Below are 21,392 nucleotides of genomic sequence, written 5' to 3'. Positions count from 1 at the left end.
AATTTTTAGTTTCTCTTGAGTTTCATTCCCTTCTCTCATCTTTGATGTGATTCCATCTCTTATCAGATATTCAAGCTGTCTCCTTTCCTCTCTCTTTCCCTCTCCTCATTCCCTTGTTACCCTTCAGCTTTAGATCAGTCACAAACACTTTGATATAACCTTCCTTCTGTATTCTCTGATAAAAAATGTTTCTCTTGCTTGCATTCCATTTTCTAATGGAGTGCAGTAATGTTCTAATTTCTGTAACATGCTTTTGCAATTTAGCTTCATCTGCTTGAGTTGACTGGAAACTATTAAACACATCAAGTCTTTCAGGGCTAGCTATTGTGAGAGATAATATTGTCTGCTGAGTTTTACTTTTCTGTGGCACATACCTGTTTCAGACATAAAATAAACCGCTGTTTAAATCTTCTCTATTTATTTTTTATACTACCATAATGCTCTGTCCTTTGAGCTTGTACTTTATTTTTCCACTCAAAATGTATAAAAAGAAGTACTCATTCTGGTTAATACTTCATGGTTGTTGAGAATATATTAGGTGGATTGTAGTAATGAGATGAGATCCATTTTCAGCCCTGTCTGCCTTGTAACCATGCTAACAGGCTCTGCTGAGACACCAGCTTGTTCATTGGTATTGTTCTTCAGAGCTGGGAGAAGGCCCAGTTACCAGGGCATATTCCGTGGCGCCAGTAAAACACCTTCAGGACCCTCATGCTTGTAGACAAGACAGTCATGACTGTGCTATGGAGGGCTGCCACTCCTAGCTGGTCAAATAGGAATCATCCAGTGGGAATAAGTTAATTTAGGTTGCAATCACACATTCAGCCTCATTATTCAGATCATCTATATTCTTATTGTTATTTCTGAAGTTTTAAAAATACACTGTTTGGACTCTTCAGTGCCAGTTTAAGATCCAGCTAAGAGACAGAGTCTATCTATGCTTATTTAACTTCTAAGACAGACCTTTGGACAACAACCAGTTCCATGATGGTTGTATTTTTAATCAGACTGTCTTTCATGAGGTAAAACAGCCTCCTCTTTCTCCTAGGCAAAAATACTGTGATAAACTGTACATTTACACTGTGACTAATTGTGCCTATACTGCCAGTCCTTCCCTATCCATGGATATATAGGATTCCTGGAATTTCATCTGGCTTCTGTTTTCCTGCCCTGACATAGTCAAGTATTCTGGTTGTCTCACTGTAAGATCAAATGTATCTGATTCAATATCAGTATCCCACAAGAAGGGAGGGGTTGTTTGGGAAGAGGTTTTTCATACAGGATGTCTGTGGATGTGGCCCCTTCTGCATGGGCAGTAGCCCTGACTCACAGGATGGGATAGAGGTTCAGAAAATCACCTGCTTACATGCACTTTTAACATCCACCCTACACAACTATAAACACTGATTCTTCATGTCAGTCAGCAGTGAATATAACCCCTTTCCATTCTTGTGACACAATATTTAATTCTTCCTCTTTCCACCTGTATCTAGCTCCTATGAGGCAGATTCCAGCAAGAAAGTATTGTGTCCCATGTCTTGGGGTTTGACATACTTACAAAAAGACCTCTCTTAAATCTACCCTTTTAAGAAAATATTAATTCTAACTTGTGGATATCTCACATGACCTCTTTCTCTCCAGAGGTGCTCTCTTGATGATATCTACATTTTCTGCACACTGTCCTTCCTGGAGCTGGGTAAACTATAGACATGAAGTGTCAAGGGCTTCAGAAATCTCTACATATTTATGTCTTTCATTTTTTAAACAAAAACTCTCAAAATACTTAAAATAAGTTTTATCTCTTACAAAAATTTACAAAAGGCATTAATCACATAAGCAGACCTATGTACACACTTACCTCTTTCCCTTATGCTGCTACACATCATAACAATTCAATGGAATTGCAATGAGGTTAACTTCCACAAAGTCTCAGCCTGAGGATGTTGGAGAGGAAAGACTTAGGCTTCACAGAGGGTTTGTAAGCACAGATTTTAGAGTATTAGGGGCTTTGCTCATGGAAACTTCTTTAGCTGGACCAGGAAATACTGCTTTTCTGTTACGTATTTTCAGTCAGGCTGAATCTTAAACAGAAAAGACTCCCAGGTGTCACTCAGCCAGCTTATATAATCATCAAGCCTTCTGGAGCTTGCAAGGTTCTGGGACTTACACTGGAACAGCCTAAGAACAGAACTTTCGCATTCAAGGTTTTCATAAAGGCAAGGATGTCACTTAGCGGTCATTGCTGGAGTCTGAAATTACACTCGGAAGTATGGACGCAGACTCTGGGCATTCTTGTATTCTAAGTCTATAATTTACAGCTATGTATATAGATGCCTAGATCTGACCCATTCCTTAGTAGATCGTGTTCCAACATTTGTTGGTAATATGAATAGATATGAATATATCAATTGTTCGTAAGTACTCATGAACCTAGGAAAGCATGAAATTACTTACAATGAAAGCTCTTTATCTACACCTGGTAACCTGGACTGTAAGCGAAGGAAGGTTTAGTAGAAGCTGGCAAGAGAGAGATTTGCCCTGTCCTTTCTGTGGGATGGACTAAATGTATATTTATCATGTTTTTCAGGAGGGGAGGAATGCATCCTGGTGGTGGCAAAGAGAACCAGCCATGAGCGCATGATCACGACATATACTGACTGTCCAGTCAACACACGTTGCCTCTCAGATTTGAGCTGCATCCCTTTGTGCCTATTTCATCTCTTCTCAGTTTAAAATACTAATGAGAAGATTGCTTGATACTTGCCATAGGTACATTTTTGTCAAATAATGTTAGAAGTGGGACATGTGAATGACTGAACATGGGACAAAAGCATAAATCATAGAATCATAGACTCATTTAGGTTAGAAAAGATCCTTAAGATCACTGGGTTCAACTGTTAACCTAACATGACCAAGTCCACTGCTAAACCATGTTCCAAAGTGCCATGCCTTTTAAATACCTCCAGTAATGGTGGCTCAACCACTTCCCTGGGCAGCCTGTTCTAATGCTTGACAACCATTTCAGTGAAGAAATTTGAAGGAGCTTGCAAGGTTTCAGGGCCTACTGGGATAACCTCAGTGACCTGAACAACAGAACTGAATCTGGAGTGCTGTTCCTTTGTGAATGGCAGGGCGGACACTGGCACAAATTCTTCTGTAAGTGCTTAGATAGAGCTGTCAAGGGATATGATAGAGTTAATTCAGAAAGGAACACAGGTTCCAAGATAGCATGAACACTAGACCCCTTGCACCAAGAAGGAGTGTTCCAATGATGTAGCTGCAACCTTAGTTTAAAAAAAAAAAAAAATTACAATTTTATCAGATTGATAGTTTAACATTTTACCTCACTAACAAGTTTCTGTTCTTCATGAGGTAGGCATGCCCCCTCTGAAAAAAGAAATAAAGTGTTCAATTTTTCACTGATTTTAATTTTTAAAGACAATAATTAGAGAATTAATTAACTGAAAGCCTTAGAACTAAATAATCATCACTACAGACCAGGAAATATACACAGTATAACTTTATGATACTTATTTGAGTCTCATGGAGCTACATCTCTCCACAGTAGGCATTCACTATTAACAATTCAGTCTTGATACCATAGTGCAATCTTTTTTATGTGTGGCTGTTATTATTCTAATTATATAGAGGAAAAAAAAGGAACAAACAAGCTGAAATAACTTACATCAATTCATAAATGAGAGCTCAGTGGGAGAAGAACTTCTGGATTCCTAATGTAGTGACTCATATAAAACCCTACTTTGGACAATTCTATGGAGGGAGTATTCTCCCATTATTTACTCCAGTATAAAATATTAAAACCAATATGAACAAGAAATTAACAAACAGCATATTATAGTTCCTTTTCTTTAGTTCTTAAATATTTCTGTTGTTACTGTGGTGACAAGCATTATTAGCTTATTATATGTTAATGAAAATTATTGGACTTTATGGCAGTGGAAAGGATACTAGATCTTGTGAAGGTTAAACATATTGAGTGGATCAGTACTGTAGTTCATGCCATTCGAGCTATTTTCCTCTTAAAGCATTCATTTTATGAGGTTGTTCATTTTGATTTGTTTGATCATGATCTGTGATTTATCTGTTGGTCTGGAAAGTGAAATTCAGCAAGCAAGGTTACCATTCAAGCCAGTTGCCCTTTGACCTTCACCTTTCCTTTCTGCTATGATGCACTGCATGTGTTTAATTTTTCTTTTGTCAAATGTGTGCATTTAGGTGAAAAATGTGTTTGATTTTTTCTCTGCATCTGTTAACATTTTATGCACAGAAGAGGTACATTTCTTGTTTGAAATGTGACATGTAGTTTCAAGGTTACAATTCTTTGGTTTCTCCTTTGTCTTTCAGCGTTGCTTTGTGAACAGCACTGTGAATTACACTGGCTTATATCATCTTTTTCCTCAGAGACACCCACACACAAAAAAACCCCATGCAGAATGTAGAAGAATCTCTGTGTGGATGACCTTGCACATTTTATATACAACTGCCCCTCTGGGGCTGTATGGTTCAGAGGCATAAAAATGGACAGATTTCAAACTGTAGGAATTCTAGAGAGCCTGAAGTTAAAAAAAAGAGACAACTCTCATCTACTATGAGCATTCAGCTGTGAAATAATTACTCCACTGACCTCGTTTTACCACTGACATCCATGAGAGCAGAGATTAATCAAGGTTGAGTGCTTCCGAAAATCTCACCTTTAGTGTCACTGAGAAAACTTGCCCATTCCAGATTCCCACTTTGCCTGATACTTTAAGGAACTACCATGAAGACGTATGATATCCCCTCCAAGATTGGAGGGGCAAGGAAGGAAGGACAGAAGAGAAAGGATAGAGAGACCTAAGCAATCTTTCCCTCCCTGCACCTACTTAAAAGTTCTTCAGTTAAATGTCCCATTCAGCTTGTAAAAGTTCATCAGGGCATTGACTTTATGCCTGAATGTTATTTACGATTATTAATTCTATTTCAAACTGGTTATTATATGTAAATTAAAGCATCACACTCTACAAAAGAAAGTGGTGATGGATTTTGCTGACAGTAGTACAATGACTAAATGAATGTATCTTTTTATTACCATTTCAATAATATATTGAGCAAAACTTCTGAATACATAGTGGATGTGTCAGAGGTTTTATATAACAAAAGCTATCACCCTGAATATAAAGGGCAAGACTGCCACCTGCCAAATGAAAGTGTGGCTCTATCTTGTACACATATGAACAAGACTTGTGCTGAGAATAGTTACAAACTTACTGAAAGGAGTTGGAAAAGGAAGGTGACAAATGTCCACCTTTTCCATACCCAGTGGAAAGCAGTAGTTGTGTAAATAGAATACACTAATGTTTTAAAAATTCCAAACACTTAGCATTTTTTGCATGCTTATGAAGCATTTCAGCTATGAATAAGAAACATTTGTATGTAAGCAGGAGTTTCCTACTGCATTATGGAGAAGTAATATTCTTATGAGTCATGGGTGGGGTTAAGAGTGAGAACTGAGGATGTGTAATTCCTGGTGAAGCAATGGAAGTCAACGATGACATGAATTGGATCTATGGAGGAAGGCTTCACCCATGTTAAATATAAAGCCAATGGTGTGTTAAAGTTGTGTTATCTACTGATATTTCTCGAAGTTAATTTTCTTTCTTAAAGATATCATATATCAGGACATCATGTTTGATGGGGCTTCCATGTGTTGTCACAACAAAAATCATGAGGATAATAAGCGAACAGAATTAGAACTTTGTATGGATTTTAGTTTTATTTTCCTTACAACGCAGTATTCCATAGGGTGGTAATTTTTGGCCCACTGTTCTTTGACATCATGTCATAGGATAGAAATATTAATGCAAAACATTGTTATACTAAATTAATGACATTTACTTAAGCAGAAATACTATCTTAACTACAGTTTTTCGTGTCTCTTCAATAGCTAATCAGAAAAATATCATTATAATAAATATTTGTCATATTTTAGCTAGTAATATTTTATATAAATAAAACCAAATACATTAAGGAACAGCTGGAACTGTGTGTTCTCTTATTAGTCTAACCTTATGCACAGAGTCAAAACCTAGGAAATATATGTGCTTAAACAAAACAGTTGTATTTCTCTTAGGATTTAAACTTTGATTTTCAAATTGGTCCATATTAAAATATCTGGGTGTTTAATCCTCTTAGGGATTTAGGAAAAACAATCTTACTTATGAAGTCACATTTCTGATCTTCTGTAAGTCTGTCTCAAGGGTTAGTTTAATTTTCAGTCCTCCTTCCCCTGGTGAGAATGAACATTTAGTGATATGAAATATAGTACTGCAGAAACCCAAAATATGACATAAATGCAGGGGGTGACATTGATAAATGGACTCATTTTTATATACCGTACTGCAGGGCTAGCTAGCACTATTGAGTGTGCTTTGGGATGGCCCATTCTCTATATTGGCTTCTCTCTTTCCCTTTTATAAAATATTTGTGTTGCGCAAACTTGTATGAATTAATTGTCATTGTTTTTCTCATTTCATTTATTCATCCAATGGTTTGAAAATGTTCAAAGATATTATAATATCTGTTTTCAAAGAGTGCCAACACTTCTCAATACTATTTTACAAGGCATGCCTTTGGGTCTCTGACAAGAACATATAGTAGTTTTCAATCTACACATTAGGAGAGCATTTTTTTTTCTTTTTTTTTAATTCAGAAACACAGGTCCTATCCTTTATATAGCCTGTGTGGACTGTTCCAATTCTATTCCCTCAGTCATGTTATTTATTTCTGCAGACATCATTTCAGTCTTATCTTTTGTAGAGGTGGCAGTGGCAGCTTATCATTTCTGGCATGAATTCATTTGCACATTTGTCTAATAGAGTGCTCATCTTCTGCAGATTTCAGTGGAGGGTCTTCTGTACATTGAAATCTCAGAAATGACAATTCTGGTTATGAAGTGCTGGTTTGGTTTGAAAGCACTGGTTTTCATCAGTTTTGATTGATATTTCATCATGGTTCAGTCTGAATACACTGTCAATGAACCAGCAAATCGTATTTTTGCAGCACCCACAGCAGACTAAACACTATGTGGGACAGATAGATAGTCTCCATGATGGACATATCTCATCTTTTTTTTTTTTTTTTTTTTTTTTTTGCGCAAAGCGAGCAAATAGTAGGGTGTGTTCAAGTGAAAAAAAATAAATTCTAACAAGACCACAAACTATTCCTACTTCAGTTCTCTACATGCTGTTTGATATGCTGAGGGGGATGTGTTTATGTGTGGCTACAGTGGTACTTTGCATGGGAACACATACTCACAAACACACACTCACACTTCTTATCTGTTTCTTATAAATGTATGTGTATGTGCATCTAAATGTCTAAAAATTACACAATGTATTTCATTCATATTAGTTGTGCTGATTAAAAAAAAAAAAAAAAAAAAAGTAGCCTAGTATCATTCTGAATACAATGGGAACTAGAAGCAACTGCCCAAAATAGAGGCAATACATCCATCAACTAATTGATGATATGATGTGAAGGCAGAAGTTCCTCCATTTGCTGAATACTGATTTCCTGAGAGTATTTTGCTTCTGTTAAAAGCAATGCCTCTTTAGTAAGCTTTCACCATGATCTTCAAAGAAAAGGGAGATGCTAATTTGAGAAATAACATGCTGCCATTCAGCTTATCACTTATCTTGTGGTCTCTTTATGATGCTGTGGCTTCCTAATTCCTACTAAGTTCAAAACCCAGGGGAACCTCAGATCTATTGCCTTTCACAGGACCAAGGTGCCAAGCTTGCTACTTCATTCAAACTTTGGTTTCTCTTGTTCAGTGAAAACTGTGATCAAAGGATCCTCATACAGGGAAGGTACACCTACTCAGTCACTGCTTCTCCTTGGTCAGCTGTTTCTGCAGAGGCAACAGTTCCCTGTTCTTGCGAAGTTCCTGTAGGCACTGTTGAATACCTCTGCTTACACTGACTATGTCTTTACTACGGAACAACTACACATGTCAGCTGAAGATTCACATAATGAAACTGTAGTACAGTCCCCAGTTTATTTTACCGAGTAAGATGGTTTTGCTCTATTCTTCTCAGCTGGCAGTGTTTTCCTAGGTTTCTTTTCAGATCTTCTTGATATTATACACTTTGTTGTTGTTGTAGTTTGTTAACAGAAATTTTCTGTAATTCTCAGTTCCATTTACCTCAAAGAATACCAGTCCACTGCTGTTGGGTATGAGATGAATAGATGTTGGGATTATGTAGGATCAGTATCACACCACAAGGCTGGCCTCTAGTACAAGCTTTCTACCCCTAATATGTCAAGAATCACTGTTGCTGAACAAGAAATAAAATCAACATGTTTCTGGACACTATTTATACCAGGTGTAGATGGCAAGGTTTTGTCAGTGGGGGGGCTGCAGGACAGACCTCTGTGATAAGAGGCCAGGGGCTGCCTCATGCCAGACACAGACAGTTTCAGCTGGTCCAAAATGGAACCACTGCTGGCCAAAGCTAGCCCCAGCAGCCAAGATGGTAACATCTCTGGGAAAATGTATTTAAGAATGGGTAAACACTGTTGTGTGTCAGTTGTGAGGGAGAGGAGTGAAAATAGTGTGAGAAAAATCATGATAATGCCAAGGTCAGACAAGAAGGAGGGTGAGAAGATGCTCCAGGCACCAGACCAGAGATTCCCCTGCAGCCTGTGGAGAAGACCATGATGGAGAAGGTTTTCCCCTCGCAGCCTGTAGAGGACCCATGCTGGAGCAGGTGGATATGCCCTGAAGGGAGATCTCACCCATAGAGAGTCCTCACAGGAACAGGTTTTTTGGCAGGAACTGTGGCTCATGGGAAGGACCCACTAGGAGCAGGGGAAATTGCAACCCTCATTCCCCACTCACCCTGTGCTGCCCAAGTGCAGGGTGAGAAGGTAGAAGAGTCAGGAATGAAGGAATGAAGTTAAGCCTGGGAAGAAGGAAGGAAGATGTTTTAATTTTTGTCTTTGTTTCTTATCATTCTACTCCATTTTTAGTTGACAATAAATTAAATGTTGGGTTGACATAGTGCTTAGGGATAGACTGTAGTTGAGAATGGTCAGTGTTAGGTTTATAGTTGGACTACGTGATCTTCAAGGTCTTTTCCAGCCTAGATGATTCTGTGATTCTGTAAATTAATCTTTCCCTAAATCAAGTCTGTTTTGCTTGTGACAGTAATTGATAAGTGATCTCCCTGTCTTTATCTTGACTCAGGAGCATTTCCATCGTATTTTCTCCTCTCTGTCCTGTTGCAGAGGGGGAGTGAGAGAGAAGGTGGATGGGGGTATGGCGGCTAACCAAGGTCAGCTGACCAAACTAGAAATCAAAATAAAGACAAAACAAATTATGCCTGGGTCATATCAAAGACAACAGCGTGAGTAGTTCAAATAGCAAATAGCAAATAGCAAATTGAAATCCTTGTTTTGTAAACAAGGAACTTTTGAACATTAGCTATAAAATCAGATCAAGAAGATTTGACCCTAAATTTTATTTTATTTTTACTGAAGTTGTACATTTTAGTAACTCTTTTTAAAGTTCTTAGTTTGAAAAATGTTTGGAATTTATTTTTATAGTTAATATTTGCAGTATTTCATTCAACTTTCATTCAAATCAATAGAGTTTGGTTAAAAAAAAATATCTGCTACCCACATCAAAAACATCTATAGCTCATTTCTTCTTCTCCCTTCATTTCCAAATTCAGTCTGATATAACTGCTAACATGTAGAATTAACCAAGATTTAAACCCTTAAACAAAGAAGAGAGAGATATGTTGTATTCTGATGACTGAAATTTTTCACATGAATCAATAAATGAACTTGAAAAAGGTTTCTATGTAATTAGACATTTTTGATAGGGGCAAAAGAATGCAAGAAAATCTGGACATCTTTTGAACAAACCAAAAAAAATGTTTGCACTTGATTGGACAAAGAAAATAGGGAACTGTTGTGAATTCTTCACTGATATTGTCTCCCTATATTATTGCTGATTTTACACTAATTTGTTTGGTTTTATAAGCCAAGAAATGTCAATATTGCAGCTCCCACAATGAATTCTTTCTTTACTCCTTCATTTTCACATGTAGTCAATCCTATATTCTGCCAGTTAAGCATAATAGCATGTAGACTACTTTTTACGTAAAATGAATGCTTCCAGAAGGTGTGGAAAGTAGAAACTGAAACTTTGAGTTTTTGTAGTAGCATCACCTAATTTATTAGTTTTCAGTACTACCAATTTTGTGGTTTTTTTTTTTTTTTTAGACTTTTAAGACTTTCAGTCCCTTCCTAACAGAAGTGTCCTTTAAACTCTGTCATACATCAGCAATTAAAATATGCAAGCCTAAGGAAATTTATTATCTCTACTAACTGCCTTTGTATTAATTCTGGTTTTATGCAACATATAATTTGTTTTTTAATATATTTGTAATAATTATTTTATTGCCCATATATTAATTAACAGTGATACCTAATTCTCAAATCTATTATTGAATAATTCAGTTCTCTGTTTACTTTATAATTGTTTGTTAAAGTCATTGAATAATAGCAAAATAATTTTTCTTTTACTGTGCTAAATGTCAGTATATTTTTTGTGTGATGTTAAATGTATCTAAAATTCAGCTATACAGACTCTAATGTACATTTTTTTTCCCAAAAAGTTTGTCAAACTTTTAAAAGTATCTTGGTGCTTTAATATTCTGGGTTTTTTCTGGACAACAACCTTGTCCATATTCAGATTTTACAGGAAAAAAATGTAGAAGAATAAAAAAGAAAATATCCTGTTTTCACAGTAATAGGTCTGTCTTTTCTGTTTAGAACAGCAGTTTCATTAACTGCCTAAATTGCTTACTCAGTGTATATTGAAGATTGAAAAGTTTTTGTCTGGTTTTGTTTGGCTCATTTCAAAGTCCTGCCATTTCTTTAAAATTTGCTTTTGTGTTCAGTTTTTACCAGTGTAAACTACGCTGTTTTGTTTCTTCTTCCATGCATCCTTCATGCAATTTACATTCAAGAGTCACTAGATAAAATTCAGAAAGTGTTCTGGAAGACGAACACAGAACTTTTCTGTGTCACCTTTAGTTCAGATCTTTCCTATATGGTCAAATGGTGTTTATATGTTATTCTTTCAGCCACCTAACTTTTGTATTATTGACTGAGCTTGTGGTGGTGTACCTCAGATCTTCTTCAAGAAAAGTTTCTCTTTCTTTGGTATTATGAAACTTGTGTTTGCAAACTCCTTATCATTACAGGAATACCAGTAATACCTTGTGAAAAAAGGTACCCCGAATAGAAACATAGTTCAATTAATTAGTGTTGACTAGAGCCTGAGATGAAAATAGCACTGCCTATCCTTTCCTTCTCTTCCAATGCAGATGTAATTATGTTTTCTTTGACTAATTAGCAGAAGTTAGATCATATATTAATTCATATAGTGAATGTTTTATCGCTTGTATCAATTAAGTTTATACAAGAGGGAAGGATTTAAGATTTCAACTTTCAGTTGTTAAAAAAAAGGAAAAAATCAGTGTCTCTATAAAAATTCCTGTCATGGATGGAATGATGCACTTCACTCGTAAAACAGAAGTAGCACTATGTTTATTGATATAAAACAGCAGTTTAGCAAAGTTTGATAGTAAATGCGACAGTGGTTTAACAGTATTCAATGGCAAGGTTCACTTGATATTTACTGCGGAGAGGACAGGGTCAGACAAAACTGTCAGGGAGACCCTCCCATTGAGTCATGAGGTTCAGAAAAGACCCCCTTGCTTTCTAAACTCCTTCTCAGAGAGGAGTCTAGGTGCATCTGGATCCAGTCCTAATCCCAGACTTGGTCAAGGGCTTATGTCTAAAGGATTATATATGCACAATCAAACCTTTATATCACTTAGCTAAGATTTCAAAGTTTCAGTGTGCTTATTCCCAATTCACTTACCAGGTATCTGGCACGATAAGAATTCTCTCAACCTTGAGGAGTAACTTTGAGAAGCGTCTCTCAAGGGGAGATCTTGGCATGCAGTCCGCTGCCATGCAGGATTGCTCAATGGGCCTTGGGCTGTCCACTATTTATGGAGTAAGATGATTGACTTAGAGTCATAGTTGCATACCAGCCGTATTTCAGTTGGCACATACTCTATTAGCCCGTGGCTATTGTGCTGTTACCTGTCTCCCCTGAATCCACTTTGAGACAGATGCAATCATCATGAGCAGATGCATCCATTATGACCTCCACTGGTGGTTATCACTTGAGCAGGGGTATGAGAAATAAAGGTCAGATGAGGGTTGAGTGGGGCAGATGGAGCACACCGTCACAGTTCCTCCTAGTAACTATGATTGAGCGATGCAAAAATTTCAGTTGAATTTTTGAGTACATCTATGTAAAATATATGAAAACTTCATACAGTTTAGTCTCCTGAAAGTTACCTTGTCATCAGGATACATAATGGAATTTCCTTTACAGACTGAATTACTTCACATTGGCAGTGATTTATATAGTTTACAGTTTTATATAGTTTAGGATTTCATAAAAGATTTCACAGAACTACAAGGTTTAATATATTTTATTGAGATAATATTTTTCAGAGTTATTTTAATATACTAGTAAGAAATTAATTAATATATTTATACATAAGACCTGACATGTTAATAATATATAAATATTTACATGGATTTTGATATTGATGAATGATGTTGACTAAATAGATATTTAAATGGAAGCTGATGGGAAAAAATTTGTTACACGGGATCGAAGTAATTAATATATAAAATTAATTCTAAGAACTCCTAAGGGCATTTGAAAGGATGTATTAAAAACATATTTTTTAACCAGAGTACATCAGCAAAATTGGCCCAAAGAGAAGAAAGGGTGTGGGATACATTTGCATAGCAACATCAGTTAATACTTATTAGCTTCTGTGAATAAGCTACAATTAGAGGCCTGATATTTAACAGAGAAGGTGTGTTGTAATCCTTTGTTTAAAAATAAGGGCATTAAATCCATTTTATTTTAAACTAGACTGTGCTCCATTTATTGTTTCTCTGAATACCATCTCTCTATCTTTTTTGGTGTTTATTTTTGCAATTTTTTTAGTGGCCCTATTCAAAGTAGCTATTTAATGTTCCAGCGTGTTCTTAGCTGCCAGAATGGAACAAATAGCCAACTCTGAAGCTGATTTTGATGCAAGCCCTCAAAATGCTCAAATCTACGTAATCTTCAATAGATCAGGAGTGTTTTGCAACACTGCTATTACTGACTCACATTCACCACTTCCCATCAGCAGGCAGGTGTTCAGCAATCTCCAGGAAAGCAGGGCTCCATCATGCTAACTTTTGCTTGGGAAGACAAAAAAACATCATTCCAAATGCCCCCCCTTCCTCCTTCTTCACCCATTTTTTATTGCTGAGCATGACATCATATGGTGTGGGATATCACTTTGGTCAGGTGGGGTCAGCTGTCCCAGCTGTGTCCTCTCCCAATTTCTTGTACACCCCCAGCCCATTTGCTGGTGGGGTGGTGTGAGAAACAGAAAAGGCCCTGATGTTGTGTAAGCACTGTTCAAAAATAACTAAACTTTCCCTGTGTTATCAACACTGTTTTAGTCACAAATTCAAAATGTAGCACCAAAGAAGCTACTATGAAGTAAATTAATTCTATCCCAGTGTTATGGAGGCTCTCAAATAAACAAGCAACCACCAAAATTTAAAAATTTATTGTCAACACAATTAACTAGCCCACCACAAATTACAGGTTTGAATGTCTGTGAGAGAACAGAACGTCTTCCTAGGGTTTAACGACAACCCAAAACACAGAACAAAGCCCCACTCCCTAGGGTTTAAATGGCAACCCAAAATGCTCTATCACTCACCTGACAAGTGAGGGCTCTCAACCTCGAGGACCTGCTCAGGGCAGCGTCCTGACCCAAGGCACCTCGAGGAGTTTCCTTGGGCAGCGTCCTGACCCAAGGGGAGAGTCCTCGACCGCAGTGTGCTGCTCCAGGGGACGAGCTCCAAATGGCCCCCCCAGGGGACTCCATTGATACCCAGGCCGAATCGGACCTGTAGTCAATAGCGGCTCCCATTGGCCAAAGGCCCCAATTACCGCGAAGCCCCGAGAGCAAAGGCTGTCAGGAGCTGCTACACTTCAGCAGCCAAGAAGCCCTATTTTCACTGGGGAGGTGCACCTGCCACACCCAGCCAAAAGCAGTACATATGCATATTAAAGTAGTAGAGAACAAAAGAAAACCTATTGCAAATTTTCTATACAGACATCTGCATCTTTATAGGAAATGTTTTAAGTGTTTTCAAATCAGAGAACGTTGAAACCCAGTGATCTAGGAGACCAAGAATTTTCTGCCATTGCTCATTCAATTTAATCATATCTGATTAAACTGCAAATGTCTGTGTTTTCACTATATAAAGTAATTAATTACAATTAACTGTTCTATTATCAGCATTACTTTCTTACTATTTTCAGTTAAATTCTCAGTAGTGTTTTCCATGGAATGAAGGTTAGAATACATAAAATCTAATAACTTCTGAATGAAATCACTAAGAATTCCTTCCAAAGGCTAAAAATTTTGACACAAGAACTGCAAGATTTGGAATAACTTCTATCTCCAAAATCAAGACGTTCCACATAATTCCTGACATGGATTTGAAGTCTTCACTGTATTTAGCACAGTTAGGATACAGAAGTCTATCTAATTTTAGCTCTCTAATTTGGAGATCAAAGGCATTGAAAAGTTCTTGGATCAAAGACTAGGTTTAACCTTTGAAAGTTTATCACCTTGAAAATTTCAGCTTCAATTACAAATTACATTTGTCACACTTTCAAATATTCCACAAACTTTTCTAGTGTTATCAGGAAGACACCCCCGCCCCAGCACCCGAGTGGGGTGAGTGAGTTTATTGCTGGGTTTATTGCTAGGCTTTTTCTTTTCTGTTTTTCTTTATTTCTTTTTTTCTTTTTTTTTTTCTTTTTTTTTTTTTTTTTTTTTTTTTAAATAAGAGGAAGTATACTCAAAAAAGTTAAGCGAGAGACCATTGCAAAGAATGATCATGGTCAAATCATTCCCTTCTTTTTTGCAGTTTTTCTGGAAACTGCCATTTTTTCTCCCTGTAGAGAAAAGGTGAATGCTTTCTAATTCAAAATTTTCTGTTAATTCTAGAATTGGTCAATCCTGCTGTCAAACCTCTGTAGGTTAGACAAGTTATCTCTTCTAGAGATATAACCATGACAGCATAAAACTAAAAAAAAAAGAAAAAAATCAAATCTTTCTTCTTGGAATGTTTTGAAGTGAACGATACACTCTGAAAACAAAAGGATATTCAGCACTGTATTTTTTGACAAGAACATGTTTAGAAAGAATCTAATCCTGATTTTAAAATTGCTCCTGATTAAGTATTTATACTTCTTTTTTTTTTTTTTAATATTCCTTAAGAAATAGAGGAAGGGAGCAAGTAAGGAAGTAAGAAAGCAAAAAGAGAGGGAAGGAGGGAGAGAGGGAAAGAGAAAGGCAGAGGGAGGGTCAGTGTTGTACAGAGAAGGCTAGGTTTCCTCTTCAAACCTCTCACTAGGCTCAGCTCAGTAAGACTCTGAGATGAATTTTAGAAAAACAAGTGTGGTGTTCTGGTTTTGGTAGGGTTGAGATGTGAAGTGCACTCTGAGCACTTTTAAGACTGGGTTACTTTCCAGAGCTTTGATAAATTTCTACCAGTTTAAGTGCTGAAGCAGTGTTCTGCACTTCAGCCCATCAGAGACTCACAGTCTCACAGGGTCTGTGTGACAGAGTAGGGAGTGAACTCAGTGCAGCACCCAGGCTTAGGCTCTACTCAGCTCCCTTTCTTTCCAAGCTCAACTGAAAGAGAGTAAAAATTAGAGTGTTTGCATATAGTCCCGAGTGACAAGAAACTTCTCTGCACTGGACTATATGTACATGGTCCTGCAGTCAAGGATTACCAGCAAACACCTTGTTTAAATAGTTATTTTCTCAACCTAAGACCCAACTTTAAAGATTATTATTTAACAATATTATTCTATCAGGTTGGCAGCTAACTGTGGTGTTTGCAAGGGAAGTTTAGCAACGTGTGTTTTAGATCCTTTCTAGGACCACCAGTTCCAAAATTCAACAGCTGAAGGTATTTCTGTTCATTTACACTACCCTGCTCTTACTCCTCAGAGTTCTAATCTCTTAGCAGTAAAATGGAAGGAGAAAATTGTTTTAGAGCAACATAATTTTTATATTCTTTCTCATCTCCAATAAAATGCATTTTAAAGTTTACAAATATTGTAAGATTTGCAATTTTGTGACAGGTAAAAGTAAGCACAGGTAAAGTAAGAGGGATTTCATAAAAACATCTTCAAAGCAGAAGAACGGATGAAAGAGATACCTATACTACCAAGAGGAATAAAATGTATGGAGAATAGAAGTGAGCATGTTTTTTGTCCCTCAGTTAAGAACTTTCAGAAAAAATATGCTGTAGCGTTTATTTTATGAACTTGCTTTGCATTGGTTTTGATCACGTGAGTCATGGCATCATTGCAGTTGTTAGGTAAACATATATGTGAAAGTTTTCTTATTTCATATTTACTCTGCGTGAGAAATTATGTGCTCTACTATTCAAAATTAAAATTAAATACTGCACATATTCCTGTTAACTGTAACAATCCTTTCTATATTTTCATTAAGATATTTCTTTCGATGTTATAAAGTTATTCCTCCCATTTATAAGATGCATACTAAAACTTCACAATATACAGAATATTTGAGTTAGAGAGATCAAATCTAGTGCATGATTTGTATAAACTTATATCTACGTGTATTCTGTACATTTGGAACTAGATATGCATTAACACTAACAAAAAGATATAGACCACAGAGTACATACAGCTTTGTTAAAAAACTGTTTTCCCCTTTCAGCCTAGAAATTCAGTAATAAGTTAAAAACATGCCAAGGGACATAAGGGTGAGTGAAAATTGTGAGGCTATAACAGACATGAGAATAAACCAAACTCATATTTTCAGGTAGTAGGAGTTTCTCATGCTTTGGAAATTTTCTACTTTTCCTGGGATTGGCTGTTTTATTTCTGGTTAGCAATCATGACAGTTTATAGTTTATTGCTGAAAAATAGATGTGAAATAAATTGAATTTCACTGTCATTTCTTTGACCACATTCTGTAGAGATTCTAATACTGTATCAATACTGGATGTTCTTGAAGTACAACAAGAAAAAGATGCTGCCTGATTCCTATCCATAAACAGCACATTATGGCTTTTTAGTTCTTTAAACTTCAGTTGTTAGTGTTAAAATATGAACCTTGTTTCATTCTGAAGTTAACGTGCAGCTATTCCTTTCTCTTTATGTCTTTGGTAGTCAGATTTAAATGCTCTCTACTGTGGTACCCGGCTAGAAAAAAGCACCTTTCTTCTCATAACTGCTTGGACAAGATGCGAATAGCAATTAAATAACAGTTCTATGATCACCAGACAATATTCACATTAAAAAAGCAAATAAAATAAGCTTCTATATAGTGTAGGAGCACAAAGATGAGAGCAAAAAAAGCATTAAGTAAATATACTCCCTTTTACAAACCACCTCCATGTGATTTGTAACTCACATTTTGAGAAGAGCAAGCCAGCAGGGAAAGCCATGTAGCCCACAACTCAAGTGGCTATTTTCTACTTACTGGAACATTGTGGGTTTAAATGTTCAGATGAAATGTGAAACTTGTGTTCAAGCTCACTGGGGAAAGGCTGAAAAAAGAGGAAACAAACAGAAAGCAAAAATGCAAAGAATCTAGAGGAGAGTAGGCAAAATGAAAATTGAATTTAGAAAATCTGCACTAAACAACAGGAAAAAGAAAAAAAGGAAGAGGGGAAAAGCATAACAGAAGTTCATGTTCATGGGCTCTAATTAAATGTGACAAGTGTACCACACTCTAGAATTAAAACACACTCCAGAATTAATTCCTGAGGCTTTGTCTAGATAGTAAACTAAACAGTGTCAAGACAAACACTTGAATGTGAGCATTTATACTAACAAATCTATTGCAGAGTCTCTGCAATAGTTTTGGCTTTGGCCAGAGCAGACTGACTTTGGGGTGATGCTGGGGACATCTCCTGCCAGTCCTGCAGAAGGGCAATCCTCTTGGCTTCTGGAAGGAGGAGGAGAGAGCACAAAGAGATCTTAGCTACGTGCGTACAAATCCTGTTTTGCTACTTGCACTCAAGAAAAAACAATGGCCCCTGGAAAATTTTGTTTGTTAGAAAACACATATTCAATGTTCATTCAATGTATTTTAAGAACCTGGATTACTCAACTCTCTGCCCCTAAAACAACAGTGAACTGGCTTTATATCACTGTTAAACAATGGAAAAGCTTACATTTCACATCCCTTTGATAATATACCCTTAATTTTTGTAAATAGGTATTAGTATTTTCTGTAGAAATTATTCAGAGATTGAAGATAGCATAGTCCCTTCATATTAAAGAATCTGATTTTGCCAAATTTTGATTGATTATGCTAGATGTGCCAAAGTTATTTATTTCTGTACACCATCTGTGAAGTAATACAGTCAATTACTATCTATTATCAATATTTTCATGATGTATATTACAGTTGTCAGCATTATTGATGCCAATATTACTAATGGCTATTCAGACCTCATTTTAGTACAAGTAATATTTGTATAATATAAGTTAGTAAAAAACACTGCCTGCATCACAGTTCTCTCCTAATTGTAAGGAAAACTGTTACAGATACACACTGAACATACAATGCTTAGAAGTTCATAGCACAGCATGCAGTCCCTGATCTTGCTGCCTAGCTGTAGTGAGAAAGACAAATTATATTGCTGATGTCAACTGTCCATATACTTGTGATTTCTAACAGGAGCTACTCTGAAATTTTCAAAGTGCCTGTGTAATTTTAATATTCCATGCTGCTAATTTCAATGTTACTCCAGATCTATTAGGCTACTCTGAAAATCTTATCCCCAAAACACTGTAGAACACTTGTGAAACAGATGTAAAATTGGGATTTTTTTTGTCTCATTCTGCATCCACCTTTGTCAGACTTTAATGCTATTTTAACTTTTCTCATTATCCATTAAATACAGAGAGTTATTTAGAAACAAGGAACTCATGAAGATTTTTTAACTCTCTCATTATCTTATCATTAAAACAGTTTATTCTTTCAGTAAACATTGCAACTCGGACATTCCACTAGCAAACTTCAACAACAAATACAAGCCCCAGACAGACCAACACAATTCCTATTTGAAAGTCAGATGAAAGAATGCTGTAGGAGTCTTAACTCTTAATAGGACCTGTATTAGGTCCAGCATGTTGTGGCACAAGGGAGAGCTCCCACTGCATCGTCTGAGGAAAGGAAAGCTATAGAGAAACTATGGCCTTGTCAGAGCAGAAAGTCACTGTTGATTTTATCCCTCACTTTCTCATTTTAGCCAAGTAATAATATTAATTATGAAAGTTATAGTTTTACAGTGTTATGGTAACCATGTGAAAAAGAAATATCAGGAACATAACCAAAATCTTGTAATAATTATTTGCATACGACACTATCTTTGGGTGGATAATAGAGACTTGGAAAGTTCAAAATGTCTGAGATACAGCAGTTCATTCTGATGGTGATGATAATTGTTATGGCAAATAAAGATGGGCAACAAATTATTTCTGTGAAAAGATTAAAATAGTAAATATATTAATCTTATATTTTAATTATTTTAAAAACTATAAACATAGATTAATATAAAAAGCATGAAACGTTTAAAAAAAGATCATATACATCAGATTGAATGGTCAGTGTTGATTAGGATATTCTTATCAATATGAAACTTGTGCAAATTTCCCTGCTGTAATTTCTATGCCATTTCCTAATATCATACTAATCATATCATACTAAAATCATACTAATAGCTCTGAATTCTATAAAAGACACTGAACAGGAGCAGAATATATAAAATATGTAGAAATTAGAAAACACTTATTCAAATGAGTAGTTCTTTAAACTGCATACTTAACTCTTGTCCATGTAAGAGAGACACAATTTCCTGAACAAATACAGTTCCTAAATAAATAATTTCACACATGTGCTTGTAAGATGAATTCATTTCTCTAAAAGAGAAACAAATATTTATTTGCAAACTTTAGAAAAATGAGAGTGAATGAGTGAATGGAAGAGTGAGCAATCTATGACTCAATATGTTATAAAATCTTTAAGGAGAGAAAATAGTACTATGTTGCTGTAAAGCTGGCATATATACAGCATTATCACTGAAGATTTTTACTGCATTTTTTACTAAGTCAGTAACTCAGGGTAAAATCTGCAGTATCTATATTTCAATTTACTTCCATGTGTAAAGCTGTTCTGTCATGCTATTACCAGGATATATTTGAAAATTAATGAAAGCAAGCTACCTAGTTCTGCATGCTACCAGTAGCTTACAGTGACAACAGATGGGTAAAAACAAGCTAAGTCTGAAAAGAATTTTTTATAAATTCTGTTAATCTCAGTATGAATCATTCAAATGCTGGTAAATCCAACATCTGTGCATTTCTAAAACATAACAAAGACAACATAAATGTTATGAAGCAGATTTTTTTCTGTATTTCAAAATAGCATTGCTCACTAATGGCCAGTGATTTCAAGTTCAACCATGTCAGTCTTTTAGAGGCAAAACTTCCCTAGGAGTAGTAGAGGAGCTATAAAATATTGCTGTAATCTTAAGTGGTGGTTAATAAGAAATCTGTGTTGGAAGTCATAACGAAAAGAAGTCTTAAGTATATAGCACAAGATAAGCTAATAAACACGGAGGAAGAGCTCATAAATATGTGAGAATGAGGTGTACAGATCCTTATGGGCTGCAAGTCTCACATTTGGCTAACAGACTTTGAAGGAAGATCGTGTAAAGAAGAGAAGCAGCTGCATGTTTCTAGGTGTGTTGAGAGCAACACCTCTGATAAAATAACTAGAAACAATTAAAACCAGTGTGAGGGGTGTCACATATTAGCATGGCTCTTAAAGGCCTGACATTTGGAGATAGTCTTTGAGCAACAGTGATGCTTTAGGATAAGGAGGAGAGATACGTGATTTAAGTTTTTTGTATCCATTCTGTGATTATTCTGAGTCTTAGAAAAAGACTCTGAAGCCCAAATATCCTTAATTGTCTTCATAAGTGAAAGCAGATTTTGGCCCAAAGTATTTTTTGACTGAAGTGGGAGTTGAACCAGATAGACTCCAGAGATCCCTTCCAACTAAGTCCTCCTATGATCTGATGATCCCATGTTTTTTTTATAACCTGACTCCTGGCATGACAGTGCTGTCCTACTTTCATAGGTGAGAATT

Source organism: Strix uralensis, chromosome 3, assembly GCF_047716275.1.
Source record: "Strix uralensis isolate ZFMK-TIS-50842 chromosome 3, bStrUra1, whole genome shotgun sequence".
Lineage (NCBI taxonomy): Eukaryota > Metazoa > Chordata > Aves > Strigiformes > Strigidae > Strix > Strix uralensis.
The sequence above is the reverse complement of the archived record's forward strand: the minus strand, read 5'-3'. Positions refer to the sequence as shown.